General features: G+C 37.1%; 1 long non-coding RNA gene across 1 annotated transcript; it reads left to right on the top strand.

Moving 5' to 3' along the window:
• The first annotated feature begins 2 nt into the window (after window positions 1-2).
• Window positions 3-8,497, top strand: LOC131190940 (uncharacterized). Its single transcript, XR_009153372.1, has 3 exons — window positions 3-2,173; window positions 3,618-3,811; window positions 5,783-8,497. It is a non-coding gene; the product is annotated as an uncharacterized LOC131190940 (long non-coding RNA).
• Window positions 8,498-15,065: the final 6,568 nt, after the last annotated feature.

Here is a 15,065-nt window from a genome sequence, read left to right as displayed (position 1 = left end):
AGAAGAGCGACGGTGTCTGCAAAAGTGTCTGGAAGGCGATTTGTTACAAACCTAACCCATACATGTATATGTATATACATACATATATATGTATGTTAGATACGTATGTATGAGATATGTATGTATGATAGTTATGTATGTATGCGCCTGCTAGCTCTATATGACTGCAGTCTGCTCACATTGGAAATCTTGCAGTTGAGTTGGACTACAATTCCCATATCAGTGCGGAGAGTGGCTTATTGGCGAAGGCTGTTGTTCCAGGGTATGTGGAGTCCTGGCGTATATAATAAACGAAGCGGCGCTAGCAAGGGAACAGAAGGTCAGATTTGTTTGATAATTATTCTGGCGTCTGTCCGAGTTTGTTAGTCGAACTGGACTGCGCATGCGCTGACGGTGCTTGTAGTTGCGGGGAGACTAAACTGCCTGGCTTCCCCCCCCCCCCAAAAAAAAAAAAAAGACCAGTTGAGCTGTCATTTAACAAGATCGTTATGGATCAATTTAACCGTGGCCGTAATTTAGAAAGAAACTACTAACCATTTTGAAGGTTTGACCTTGTTATCAGCTCTCCAGAAGTGCAGTGACAAGAGCTGCCAGATCTGGGCTGCAAAAATGCGGACGATCGGTGGTTAGCGGGTTTTCGGAATCATTTTGCTGCCAACTTGTGGTTGTCCACATCTTTCAGATCTGATGCCCTGCGTGAGGGTTAATGGGCAGTGTTCCCTCAGGTTTTCAGTCTGTTCTGATAGTTGTCATGAGCCATAGGTGTTAATGAGTAGCAGAAGAAATAGACATTTTATTTCAGTTGTGATTAGAATAGAATAGAATAGAATAGAATAGAATAGAATAGAATAGAATTTTTTATTGACCAAGTGTGATTGGACACACAAGGAATTTGTCTTGGTGCATTAGGATACAGTATTCCTTTTATATTTTATACTGCTTTCCAAATAATTGACAGAATTCATACTCTGAATTATTCTAGATAGGTAACTTTGCCATATACTTTGTTCTATTATTAGCCATTTTAAATCATAATATGATAACTGAATTAAAATGCAACAATGATGCTGCAAATAAAGCACAACCTTTGCATAACACAACAGAATTGTTATGGCGAAAGAAATCATTTAATGAAGGCTGTATAATTGTGATAATTAAAACTGTAAAACATCAATGTAAACATATTGATGTGGTTTTAAGAGTTTTTAATATGATTTACTGTATGACAACATATGTTTAAAAATTGATAATACATAGGATCCAGTCATAAATAAATGCAGGGTTTAGAATATAAAGCTACTGGAAGCTGATTGAAAAGTAAAATGTATTTTATTTGACATCATCCACTAATTAGGTATTGTGCACAAATGAGAACAGTCTTTGATTTTGTAACAGGAAAAAGGAGAGAAGCCTTTCAAATATATTTATTCTCTTATACATTTAAAAGCAAATGCTAGAATTTCAAACATCAATATATTATTCTTTGTGGAAAATGAGGTTATAGCTTCCTTTCATAGCCAATTTATTAATTTCATATGGTATATCCTGAAATCTTCCCACATTTGTTTTGTTGTGAAATAAACATCAGTGTTTTAATTTAATCTTCTCAGATATGTTAGAATTAGAGGTAAAGAATGGGTTGCTGGGGTGGCAGCTGGCCATTCATAATACCCACAACAATATACAGCAATATTTTTCATTTAATTACCTGATCATCAAATTAATTTGGTAGTAATTGGCAGGAGCAGTGGGAAGGATAATCTCTTAAAGTACTGGAGCTGTAATCTGTATTCTCATCATAATCAATTGCATCTATCAAGAATTTCAGGCAGGAAAATGCTGTAATATGAGCATTTTCCTGCTTGCAGTTCTTGATAGATGCAATTGATATAACATAACGTTTGCACTTATTTTCTGGTTTGGTTAATGCATAATGCTAAGCAATTATAGAGTTAGCATACTTTTCCTGTGCGAACCAGACCATTTAACAAACCATGATAAAAATCCTGGCTCAGAAGATTTTTGGAGAGGAAATGATAAACTGATATCCCACAAACAGCAGGAAACGTGGTTGAAAACGGCAACTGGTGCTGGATCTGGACCATTGAAATCTCTCTGGAGAAAGAGAGCTTGAGATAGCCCATATATACACTGCTCAGCTGGGGTAAAGGTGGTAAGTACACTGCAAAAACTGAGGTTTGCAATTCTTTCAGACAGCTGATATTAGCAGGATTCCACCAAACTCATACCCCTCAAGGCACCTTTTCAAGGTTCAACCAAACCTCACTTAATCATTTTGGAGTTTACTTTATAGGTTGCTTTTTAAAGGCTAAGGACCTTCTGAACTGCAAATGTGATCATATTAACCACTTCAATTTTTAAGAAAGTTTTAATTATAATTCAGGCTTTTCCCAAAAAAGTTTTTTAAATATGCAGCAAAAGTGCTGATTTGAGACTTTTTAAAATGGGTGAAGGGTCCAAATTGACTTGAATTAGAACTTTGAAATTATAGTAACTATAAGAATCCTTTCTGTGGAAAGTTATCTATATTTGCACTTGGAATTGATAAAGTAACTTTGAAAATTGGTTACTAGAAGGCACCAGAAGGCAATAAATTATCAATAAATTCTTTAAGAGAAATATATGATTATTGGGCTCCAAAAATAAGTTATCTGCTATTATTGAAAAAATGGATGATGTCACTAAAGAGGAACACATTCCATCGGATAAAACAAATTTATTTGAATGTGGATTTGAAAATGACAGCATATAAGAGATGGAAAAAGATGAAAAAGTGGATATACAAAAAAAATTACATTTGCAAATGAGACTTGTTGATTATTTAACAATTTAAAAGACACACAACTACTAAACCAGAAGAATGATGTAAATATTCTCCTTATAGTGGATTTATTAAAGGGACTTGTTGAAGTTGTCATTGATTTCTTGAGAAGAAAAAGAATGCGAACACTGTGATGTGGATAACCTTTTAATAGTTTTAATTACAAAAAGGGCTTTTAAAGAATATGAAAAGAAAGCAGATGTTAGGAAATTGAGGGAATAAAGATTTTCAGGAAAAAGAGGAAAGAATATAAAATTGTTTTATTTGATCAAGGCTAAAATAAATAGATCGCTAGAAAAGGAGATATAAAAAGGAAGCATTCAAACTAGATTTATTAGATATAGTTTATTAATACTGTAGTTATTTCTGATAATCCTTAATAAACTTTTGTTGGCTAAGATGGTGTGATGAGATTGATTTATAAAGAAGAGTATGAGTTATGGGATGAAGATATGGGTTAGTTTTATTTTAAGAGATGGTGATATCCTATAAATGTTGATTGTACTTGCTGAGGATATAGAAAGAGCTTTTGTTCTCTTTTTCTTTATTTTTTCTTTTTCTGCATTCTGTGTATGTGTGTGCCCGCATGTATGTATAGTATTAGTTTAATGTGTATAACATAATTTTAATAAAAATACAAATCATTATAATGTGTGAATTCATTCAGTATTTGCTGAAGGGTGGGCAGCAATATGTACATTTTGCAGTGTATGCTTACTCTAAAGTGTACTGCTCCAACTAATTTAATTTCTAGCTGAAATTATTTTATCTGCAGGCTTCTACAGTAAAAAACAAGTTCCCAGATTTGTGGTTGCTATCTAAGTCTAGCAATAAATTTGAGAAAGAGCTACATAATCTGCACAATTGCAAGGACGTGCTGAGGATTTTGGACAATATCTGCACGATAAAATCGCTCAGATCCGGGACGGTCTAGACGCGGATTGGGTAGATTTGGGCGGGACGACGGAGGTAGGTCTTGTTGATGATGTTATCTGGGAAGAGTTCGACGCAGTGGCTCCTGAGGACATAGACAGGATATTGGGGAGGCTTAACGCGACCACATGTTTATTGGACCCGTGTCCCTCCTGGTTAGTACTGGCTGCCCGGGAGGTTACACGAGGCTGGCTTCAGGGGATTGTCAACGCGTCTTTGATGGAGGGCATCTTCCCCACCACCTTAAAAGAGGCAGTGGTGAGGCCCCTCCTCAAGAAGCCCTCCCTGGATCCAGCTGCCTTAGAGAATTATCGTCCTGTCTCCAACATTCATTTTGTGGCGAAGGTTGTTGAGTGTGTGGTGGTGCAACAGCTCCCCCAGTACCTGGATGAAACTGTCTATCTGGACCCGTTCCAGTCCGGCTTTCGGCCTGGGTACAGCACGGAGATGGCTTTGGTCGTGTTGGTGGATGATCTCTGGCGGGCCCGGGACAGGGGTTGTTCCTCTGCCCTGGTCCTATTAGATCTCTCTGCGGCTTTTGATACCATCGACCATGTATCCTGCTGCAACGGCTGGAGGGGTTGGGAGTGGGGGGCACCGTCTTTCGGTGGTTCTCTTCCTACCTCTCTGACCGTTCGCAGACGGTGTTGGCAGGGGGGCAAAGTTTGACCTTGAGGCGCCTCGTGTGGGGTGCCACAGGGGTCGGTTCTCTCGCCTCTCCTGTTCAACATCTATATGAAGCTGCTAGGTGAGATCATCCGTGGTTTTGGGGTGCGATGTCATCTGTACACTGATTATACACAGCTGTACATTTCCACCCCTAACCACCCCTACGAAGCCGTTGAAGTGATGTCCCGGTGTCTGGAGGCCATGCGGGTCTGGATGGGGAAAAACAGGCTTCGACTGAACCCCTCCTAGACTGAGTGACTGTGGATGCCGGCTTCCCAGTACAGTCTGCTGACTCCATCGCTGACTGTAGGGGGCGAGACATTGGCCCCCATGGAAAGGGTCCGCAATCTAGGCGTCCTCCTGGATGTACGGCTGTCTTTAGAAGAGACAGCCGTCGCCAGGGGAGCTTTTTATCAGGTTCGCCTGATACGCCAGTTGCGTCCTTTTCTAGACCGGGATTCCTTATACACGGTCACTCATGCCCTCGTCACTTCCCGCCTGGACTACTGCAATGCTCTCTACATGGGGCTCCCCTTGAAGAACACCCGGAGGCTCCAACTGGTCCAGAATGTGGCTGCGCAGGTAGTAGAGGGAGCAACTCGAGGCTCCCATGTAACACCTCTCCTGCGCAAGCTGCACTGGCTGCCGGTGGTCTTCCGGGTGCAATTCAAGGTGCTGGTTACTACCTTTAAATCGCTCCATGCCTTAGGACTGGGTTATTTACGAGACCGCCTGCTGCCACCGATTGCCTCCTATCGACCAGTGCGCTCCCATAGGGAGGGTCTCCCCAGGGTGCCGTCGGTCAGACAATGTCGACTGGTGACCCCCAGGGGGAGGGCCTTCTCTGTGGGGGCTCCTACCCTCTGGAACGAGCTGCCTCCAGGGATACGTCGACTCCCTGACTTCCGGACCTTTCGCCGCGAGCTCAAGACATTTTTGTTCCACCACGCAGGGCTGGCCTAATAGTTTTATGGGGCTTTTATTAGAGTTTTATTAGAGTTTTAATTATTTTTACCCAAATTGAATCAGTTTTTTAATAATGTTTTAATTTTTGTATTCTTGTTTTTACCTTGCTGTAAAGGTAAAGTCCTTCGGGAGAAGGGCGGTATGTAAATCAAAATAAATAAATAAATAAATAATCTGTTCTTTCAAAGGTTTTCTCTGCCAAAAAGTTGTATGAGACAACTCACCTAGGGACAACTTGCTGTGGGACAATTCAACAATTCAATTTAATTATTTAATTAAAAATATTTTAATTTTCATCAGTCACATTTCATTTTGTCACTCCTTTTGCATCCTTTCTTTAATGATTATATTCTATCATTTCTTTGATATCAGTATAACTCCTGTCCCGCTCTGCGTTGGCCTGGGCCGAGGTGGCTATGGTAAGTTGCCCAGTTCTGAATTCTCAATATCTTAGACCCATCTCATACAACACACAATGGGACATTTAAATAGTAGCTAGTTTAGCTACTCAGTATGCTGGGTTAAACTTTATTGTTAAGGATAGCCCAGGGATGGCTGGTGCTGATGCTAATCTTGTGCTAATCAAATAAAAAACATACCTTACAGATGGTCAGAGACTAAAAGTTCTTTATACAATGGATATAATTAAAAGAGAAATAGTGGGAAAACACAAAGAATACACAAAAATACTTGGTTTACTACATTAAGTAATAGAATTCCATGGGATCTGCAGTGTTACACATTATACAAAGAGTGTCTGAACAGCAAAGCCAATGGTCAGCATTTTCCCCCCAAAAAAGATTTGTTTTACATCATCTTTATTTAAAAATTAATCATTAAAACTAATTCCCATTTCAAATTCAATCCAACTTTCCCCTTCAAATAATTCCTTTTCTAAATAAATCATTTTATATCAAATCAGTTATGTTGTTATTTAAATTCAATTTTAACAATCCCAATATTTTTAATTTTATTCATTTCCATTTCATTTAGATTTCAATCTTTAATCCCTTCTAAATATATCATAAAGAAATAAATGCTTAAAAGGGTAAAATAAATGGATAAAGTAGTAAGATATGATACAATTTGGTCCATCTTTGGATAAAATTGATACTAAAGAAATAATTGTGAAGAATCAAATGATTGAATAACTGTTTAAAGGGTTTCAGTAGATTAAAAATTGTGAAAAACGTATATGATAAAGGGAGAAATGAAGAAAATAATTTGAAATAGATGAAGATGAGGCGAGGGCGGATGGTAATATGGATTATATATTCTATAAAAAATATAAGAGATAAAAGGGAGAAAGTAGAATATTGGCAGAAATTGGAGTATATATAGTAAATATGGAGAAAATAAGCTGTATGAATTTTGACATGGTCAATACTCTATTCAGAAAATATGTATTTTATGTTTGTGTGTCTGAAAAAAAATAAAAAACTGTTAAAAAAAAAGATTTGTAAGAATGAATCTGCTAGTAGGAAAAATACATTCTCATCATCTGACCTGTAGGACAGTTAGATAATCAAGGCTTCATCCAATCAATGTCCCATGTCAGATAAAATCAGCAGCCAAGTCAAATGTGTAACTGACTCAATTTCCCCAGCTGGGAAAGAACAAAGGCAAACCTGAATTGGAAACGTGCATAATTTCTAAATAGAGTTTTATTTATTAACTGAATTTAAACTGAGGGACAGTTGCTTTAAACTAATGATTGGACACTGGTGGAATGGATTTTCATCTTTCTTACAGTTTCTTCTTACCTCCCTGAAATTACTTTAGAGAATTAGGAGAATTTCTAGAGTATAAGTGGAAAAATACAGATATAGCACGGAAGTGGGAAAATGCTAATATTAAAGAGACTCTCTTTGGATGAACTTGGAGCAATGAAAACCTCAGTGGTAAGCTTTCAAACAGGATACTTGCATAGACGTTATAGTCGGCAGTGCAGTTTTCCAAGTTTGATTTTCCATGTTGGTACCACTACTATAAGAAGCCTCTCCAATATCTGGCCAACATCCCTAATGCTTCCTTGAGGAAGGTTTTTACAGTTCTTAACTTTCCAACCCTGCCTTTCACATACCTTGAAGGCAGATTTTGTAAACTTCCAGTGGAACGTGTAACCTATACAGATTACCATTACCTGGTTCAGCCAAGACAACTTGTCTGATTATTTATCAATTTAAACATTTAGGCTAGCTATTATTCCAATAGTGTGGCAGCAAGTAATAAGATAATACAATAAAGCCAAACAAAAGTAATATTTTAAATCATACCCTTTAAAATACACAAATAAATTACCCTGACAGAGGGGCACTTAAAAGACAAAAGGCATTGTTTCTAAGTCTCAGGTAGAGGAAGGAAAACTACCTGGTACCTAAAGGCAAGTAATATTGGCAGCAGCCAAACTTCTAGGGAAGGCCATTGTACAGCTGGGCTAATCTACCACTCTCCCAATAATGTTCTCCCTGCTCTAGGAGACGGAGGAGAGCCCCTCTGTTGCTACAGAGTATAATATCCATATCCAATATACTTCTATTCTTTTTTTTTATTTTGTCACACAGTATATATAAGCATAAGTATAAAATTACTATACAATATATAAGCATATATATAAGTATGAGTATGTAATAACTATATTAATTGGATATAACGAAAGGAAACAATAGGACAGGAACGGTAGGCATGCTTGTGCTCTTATGCACGCCCCTTACAGACCTCTTAGAAATGGGGTGAGGTCAATAGTAGACAGTTTTTGGTTGAAGCTTTGGGGATTTTGGGAAGAGACCACAGAGTCAGGTAGTTTATTCCAAGCATTAACAACTCTGTTACTGAAGTCATATTTTCTGCAATCAAGATTGGAGCGGTTAACATTAAGCTTAAATCTATTGTGTGCTCATGTATTGTTGCAATTGAAGCTGAAGTAGTCTTCGACAGGAAGGACATTGCAATAGATGATTTTATGAGTTAAACTCAGATCATATTCATCCAAGAGGTAATGTTACTGGCACCTGATAGAATTCTTCTAGGGCTAATGTTACTTGGTCTGTTAAAACTGTTCCAGATAACAGGCTTGCTGCTGTATTTTTCGCTACCAGCAGTTTCCATCTTAAAAAGGCAGACCTTCGTAGAGTGCACTGCAATAACCCAAAGATTATGCATTAAAGTGATCAGACCACCCCTGGGAGTTGCAACTGCAAAGTGAGATAAAGGTGGCTGAATACATCCAGTGACATCCGGGCCTTGAGTGATACAGATGAATCCACAACCCGAACTATATATCTGCTTCTGCAAGAGGAATATAGCTCGAGGTACATTCCCAGACTTGCAAGCTGCCAATTCACAGCTTCTCTATTTTGTTGATAGTTAACTTCAGTTTATTACTGAATAAATTGAACATTTGCGCTTTCTTGCCTGAGTCTAATGAAATAGAAAATCAGGTCCAGTGACTTTAGATTTTATAATTAGAGAAGTTAGTTTGGATTTTCAATGCAGAATTCCAGAATTTCTTTAATTGCATTGTGTCATCAGTCTTATTTAAAAAAGCCATCAGTATTTATCTTTTTACCATAATCAGGAAGAAGGAGGGCCTTCACGTATTCCTTCAAGCATGTACATTGCCTGATCTAAAATACTGATAAAATTCACTCATAGTGCATCCATTCAACAGTGACATGATCATCTTGTGACTCTGCGGTTATAGAAAAAAAAATCAGCAAACAAATGGAATAAGTTTGCTGGGATTTGCCAACTGCCTTTGTTCTTATGCAGCCAGTTGTCCTCTGTTGTTTGTGGCTTTACAACAAGCAGTGATAACCCTAGCTTGAATTTTTTGCTCTCAATTTGTAAGCTCATAGCGGTTGCTTTCATTTCCAGATCCTTTGGCATTGTTGCTTGTTTTGAACAGAGAAGTTTCTGTGCCTATGTGCTACAATAGTGGCACATGTCCTCATTAAAATATCTAGAAATCCATGTTCTTTTCCTGTAAAACAGAACTTTCTTTTCCGGCCACTGTGGAGGATTTGCTTCTGCAAAATGCTGATATTAATGAAAGTTGTCATGGTTTCAATTGAAGAAGGAGCACATCATTGAGAAGAACCATATTTATTGCTAGGTTCCTTGAGTGCTTACTTTAGCAATAGCATTTAGACTTATATACCGCGTCACAATGTTTTATAGCCCTCTCTAAGAGTTTTACAGAGTCAGCATAATACTCCCAACAATCTGGATCATCTGAAGGATGGAAGGCTGAGTCAACATTGAGTAGGTCAGAATCGAACTCCTGGCAGTCGGCAGTAAGTTAGCCTGAAATACTGCATTCTGACCACTGCACCACCACGGCTTTCTTGTTTATTTGCAACAAGCCCACTTAAACTACTAGTTAACTCTATTCAGGTTTTACGTGACATACGGAATCTCCTCAAAACCAACCAGTGAAAGTCCCTGAATCAATTTAAGTCCATTTTCATTCTGATATTTAGGGTTTTTTTTAAAGGACATTTCTCTTTATCCTTTTCCTCATAATCTTTGGGGGAGAGGAATCTTTCATGCATGCATATTGCCTGATCTAAGATAATTTCATTCAGGGTGCATCCATTAATCTGTGACATGACTATCTTGGGACTGAACATGTTTGTTCTATCTGGGGAAAAAGAAGCAGCAAAAAGCCAATAGAACAAGATTACTCAGATTTGCTGACTTCTTGTGCAGTCGGGCTTCTTGTGTGGTTTGTAACTTTGTTTGCTGCATTCACAGAGCATCTGAAATGGGAGATTTCAAAGAAGTACCAAAGAAAATAAGGAAGTTAATCAGATCATACAGCTTCACAAAAGTGAAAATGGCACAATATTTCCATTTTCAGTGTGCATCTTCCTTTTTAAGTGTGCTGATATTGATAACTGGTAACATGTTGCTTGCCATTGGTAATGTGTTGGTATCCATATTGATTAAACCGCTGTGAATCCTGACGGAACTACAAAGTCGCATCTGTGTTTCTTTTTGATGGAAAAAAAATAACTTAACAATAAATTGTGTATGTCCCATGCAGGGATAACATTCAGAAGTTCTCCAGCAACAGAGGAAATTAGATGTTCATAAGTCTCAGATCTATATTATGTACCATTGTTCACTGGCTGGATTCACACAATCTATTAAATCATTTAAAAAAAACAAAAACCTATATTTTAGCTCAGATAAAACAAGGGGCCTCTGGTGGCTCAGACTGCTAAGACAGTCTGTTATTAACACAGCTGCTTGCAATTACTGCAGGTTCAAGTCCCACCAGGCCCAAGGTCGACTCAGCCTTCCATCCTTTATAAGGTAGGTAAAATGAGGACCCAGATTGTTGGGGGCAATAAGTTGACTTTGTATATAATATACAAATGGATGAAGACTATTGCTTGACATAGTGTAAGCCACCCCGAGTCTTCGGAGAAGAGCGGGATATAAATGCAAAAAAAAAAAAAGACACACACATTAAGATTGCGTAATTATTCCACTTGCACCCTTCAATTATTTGTTTTCCTTTGTTTCCCAAACTGAATTCATAGATTAATCATTTTATTCCTTTATTATAATTGCAAAAGTATTGCCTTTCTTTTCCCCTCCTCAGTAACATTCTGATTCACAAACTTTGACCTTCTCCCATGGGTTGTTTTTTTTTAACTTTACTTCCAGCTAGAATATGCTCTTGTCACAGTGATATGTGACATTCTTCTTTAAATCTTTCCCCAGGCTTCTATTCTGGGATGCAGAAGAAATCCTTCTTTATTCTTGCTTGTTTGTTTGGAGCATTTCTATATAACACTAAAATACAATGACAGAAGTCTTGATCTTCAAAGCTCTCCATTGCGTTCCCCCATTCCTTTTTCTGCTACTATTTTTTTTGCTAGCATTATACAGCAACTCTGCTGTTAATCACTTTGTTGCTTAAGACTTAGAATTCTTCACAAAATACTTGGAGATCTGTATAACTCCGTTCTGTCTTCAAATACCATCTCAAAACATTACTTTGAATACAATTTTTAATACTGTGTTGTAGTTTCCCCCATCAAGAACTAGACCTAGAGCTACTTAAGAATAAGTCTATGTAGGAGAAAATAAACACATGCCATTTATGGAAAGCTTTCAGTAGAGAAAGAATATTTGCTACTTCACATTCCTTCCTACAGCTCAGGGAAAATCTGCTTAAGAAGATGAAAGGACAGGAGGAGGAAGAAATGAAGCACGCAAGCCTTGTGTGACACACTGCATAAAATAATTTCAGGATTGTTCTGAATTTTGTTTCATGTGAAATCTAAAAGAACCAAAATGTTCTAGGCAGAGGTGTCCAGAGGTGGGGAGATTAAAAAATAAATAAAAGTCAGGTTGCCACCCACAACTGCATGATTAAACCCCAGCCCTTTGTCATTGTGGGTGACAAGTCCAGTGTACATGAAAAAAATGTGGAGTTTCCACAGTGCAGCTGTAGCCCCCATATTGATTTTTTGACAAACACAGAGAAGCCTCTGCTTCCAGGTTTCATTTCTTTTTAACTAGCTGATTCTTGCTGTTTGAAGCAAAGCATACTTCCCATTTCATGTATAAACCTATGGAAGTTACTAGAATTAAAGAAACAGCTGGCGCTACAGAGAAGAGGATGAAGAATAAGGAATTACTTTATTACTGTATAAAAATATTCAGTGTGCATTGAGAAAATTACACAGAAGAAAAGTGCTTTGCTGCCTTAGAAAATAGAGTAACATTCATACCTTGTAGTATGTTTTGTATGTCAAACAATGGGAAAAACAGTCCTTCTCATCTCACATTCAGAATTTGATTTAGGAGCAGCCGAATCTTCCTTCAGCAATGACAAGTAGTTGAATCTTCGTTAATCCACGGCTGCTGCCTGAGGCTATCTTCCCTCCTTCTGCCTGAAGGTAGAACCTGCCTACATTAGAATAATATGAAAAGGAAAGTACCTGCACAGCAAAGTACTATTGCTTTTGTGATTCTTAGGCAATCCTATGAGAGATTGCAGGATCTCCTTGTTCACTTGAAAAGCATATCATGTGGACAGGGCAAATTGAGAGTTGTACAGGCAAAATGACCAAGGTTGGCCACATCAATTCAATAACGTCTGAAAAAGATGCATATTTGGGGTAGTCAGCAGTTCATCTACAGATATCATCAATGTTAACATAGCATACAATTATGAAAACTATGTCAGAGAAATCTAAACTCCGTATTAGGGCAACGTTAATTTAAGGGCAAATTGAAATGTCACCAAATGGTTTACAAAATGCTGAGTTCTCTGGACGTTAAGGTAACTTGATGAGATAACCCCTTGATCTGTGATTTACAACAGGTCGAATAGAACACAGAAAGTCACATGTAGATTTATTAGTTTCGTTTTTACTATGTGGAAAAGAGATTTCGAGGTACTCCAAAGACTGCTAGAATAAAAACCTGAAAGGTGGCTACTCTGTTTAATTGTAAATCTAAAATCTGTCTCCAGTACTAAATTGAACACACAAATCCCTTCTGAGTCAGAGAGGAGTATATCCCAAGGGAATATCACCAGAGTAGATAATTCCACGGATTTATGGACAGGGTCAGGAGACAGGCAGGAGTGTGCAAATAGCATCTTGGTGATAGTAGTAACCTGTCATGACTGCCTTACATTGTCAGCTTTTTTTTTTTTATTGAAAGAGTTTTAAAAAACAAAAACATTTTCCCCCCCTTTTTCCCCTCCTCCCAAAAACCCTTCCCCTCCTCCCCGGCTTCCCGGGTCACTCACAAGGTATTGTTATACATAAACCAAACATAGAATAAAATTTTCCCTTCCAATCCAAATAACCACATCCAAAGCTTTTCATCTCCCAACCCCCTCCCCATTACATAAAATAACTTTCTAATTATTCAAAGGCAATCTGATATTTCTTAATCTGATATCTGTTTTGTAGATAATCAATCCATTTTTCCATTCAATTAAATATCTTTCCTGCGTATTGTCTTTTAAAAAGCTGAGATTTTAGCCATCTCAGCCAAATTAATAACTTTCAATATCCATTCTTCTATTGTAGGTATCTCTTCTTCTTCCAGTATTGTCCAATCAACAGTCTTGCTGCTGTTATTAAATTCAGAATCAATTTAGTCTCAATCCCTGTACAATCCGTTATAATTCCCAAAAGGAAAAATTGTGGCAGGAACTTTATCTTCTTCTTCAGTACATTTTGAATAATCCACCAAATTCTTATCCAAAAGACCTTAATTTTCTTGCAAGTCCACCAAATATGAAAATATGTAGCGTCATCACAATCACACCTCCAACATTTCGCTTGGATATTAGGATACATACATGATAATTTTTTGGGATCTAAGTGCCATCTATAAAACATCTTATAAAAATTTTCCCTTAAATTCTGTGCTTGTGTAAACTTAACATTTCTAACCCAAATTTTCTCCCATGTTTCCAACATTATTGGTTCCTGAATATTCTGTGCCCATTTTATCATACAATCCTTTACCAAATCCTTTTCCGAATCTATTTCAAGCAACACATTATACAATCTCTTTATATGCTCCTGGGTCTGATTTCTAATTTGCTTTATTAAATTTTCCTCCCTTTGCATTATACCAATTTTTTGATCTTCTTTCCATCTAGCACTTATTTGCCCATATTGAAACCAAGTATAATTCCTCCCTTCTTCATTTAATACCTGTAATGATTTTAATTGCAATCTATCTCCTTCAGCATACAAAAGTTCTTTATAAGTCAGCTTTTATTTTTTATTTATTTATTTATTTATTTATTTATTTATTTATTTATTTATTTATTTATTTATTTATTTATTTATTTATTTATTTATTTGTCATAACAGTATATATAAGCATTGACATGTAACAACTATATAATATATAAGGATATATATGAACATAAGTATGTAATAACTATATTAATTAGATATAATGAAAGGGAATAATAGGACAGGAACGGTAGGCATTTTTGTGCTTTATGCACGCCCCTTACAGACCTCTTAGGAATGGGGTGAGGTCAATAGTAGACAGTTTTTGGTTAAAGCTTTGGGGATTTTGAGAAGAGACCACAGAGTCAGGTAGTGTATTCCAAGCACTAATAACTCTGTTACAGAAGTCATATTTTCTGCAATCAAGATTGAAGTGGTTTACATTAAGTTTAAATCTATTATTTGCTCTTGTATTGTTGCGATTGAAGCTGAAGTAGTCTTCAACAGGAAGGACATTGCAATAGATAATTTTAAGCAAAAAGGAGAGAGTGGGAAGTAAGAGGTAGCTACCCCATTTTAGAAACAGTACAAAAGGAAACTTTCTTTTAGAAATGCTTAGGGAAAGCTATTGTTGTTTGAAGGAAGTGTTAATTCTTAACCCCAGAGCATTGCTCACTATAGAATAATGTATAAATCACTGAGCTATTTGAAGAACATTATGGTTACTGAGAATTACTTCATTCAGTGTATCATAGGGACTCTGAGTGGTTCAGTATTTCTTTAATTTGTGCATTGTTTTGTCATACATTTCAAGTTATCAATTAGCCAAGGAGAACAAACAGATTTTTCCAGTATTCTTACCAGTTTAGTTTCAGGACTTCATGATCTAGGAATGCTTAACCAGAGAAATGATTCATCCAAATTAGAAA

Source organism: Ahaetulla prasina, chromosome 2 (genome assembly GCF_028640845.1).
Source record: "Ahaetulla prasina isolate Xishuangbanna chromosome 2, ASM2864084v1, whole genome shotgun sequence".
Lineage (NCBI taxonomy): Eukaryota > Metazoa > Chordata > Lepidosauria > Squamata > Colubridae > Ahaetulla > Ahaetulla prasina.
The sequence above is the reverse complement of the archived record's forward strand: the minus strand, read 5'-3'. Positions and strand labels throughout refer to the sequence as shown.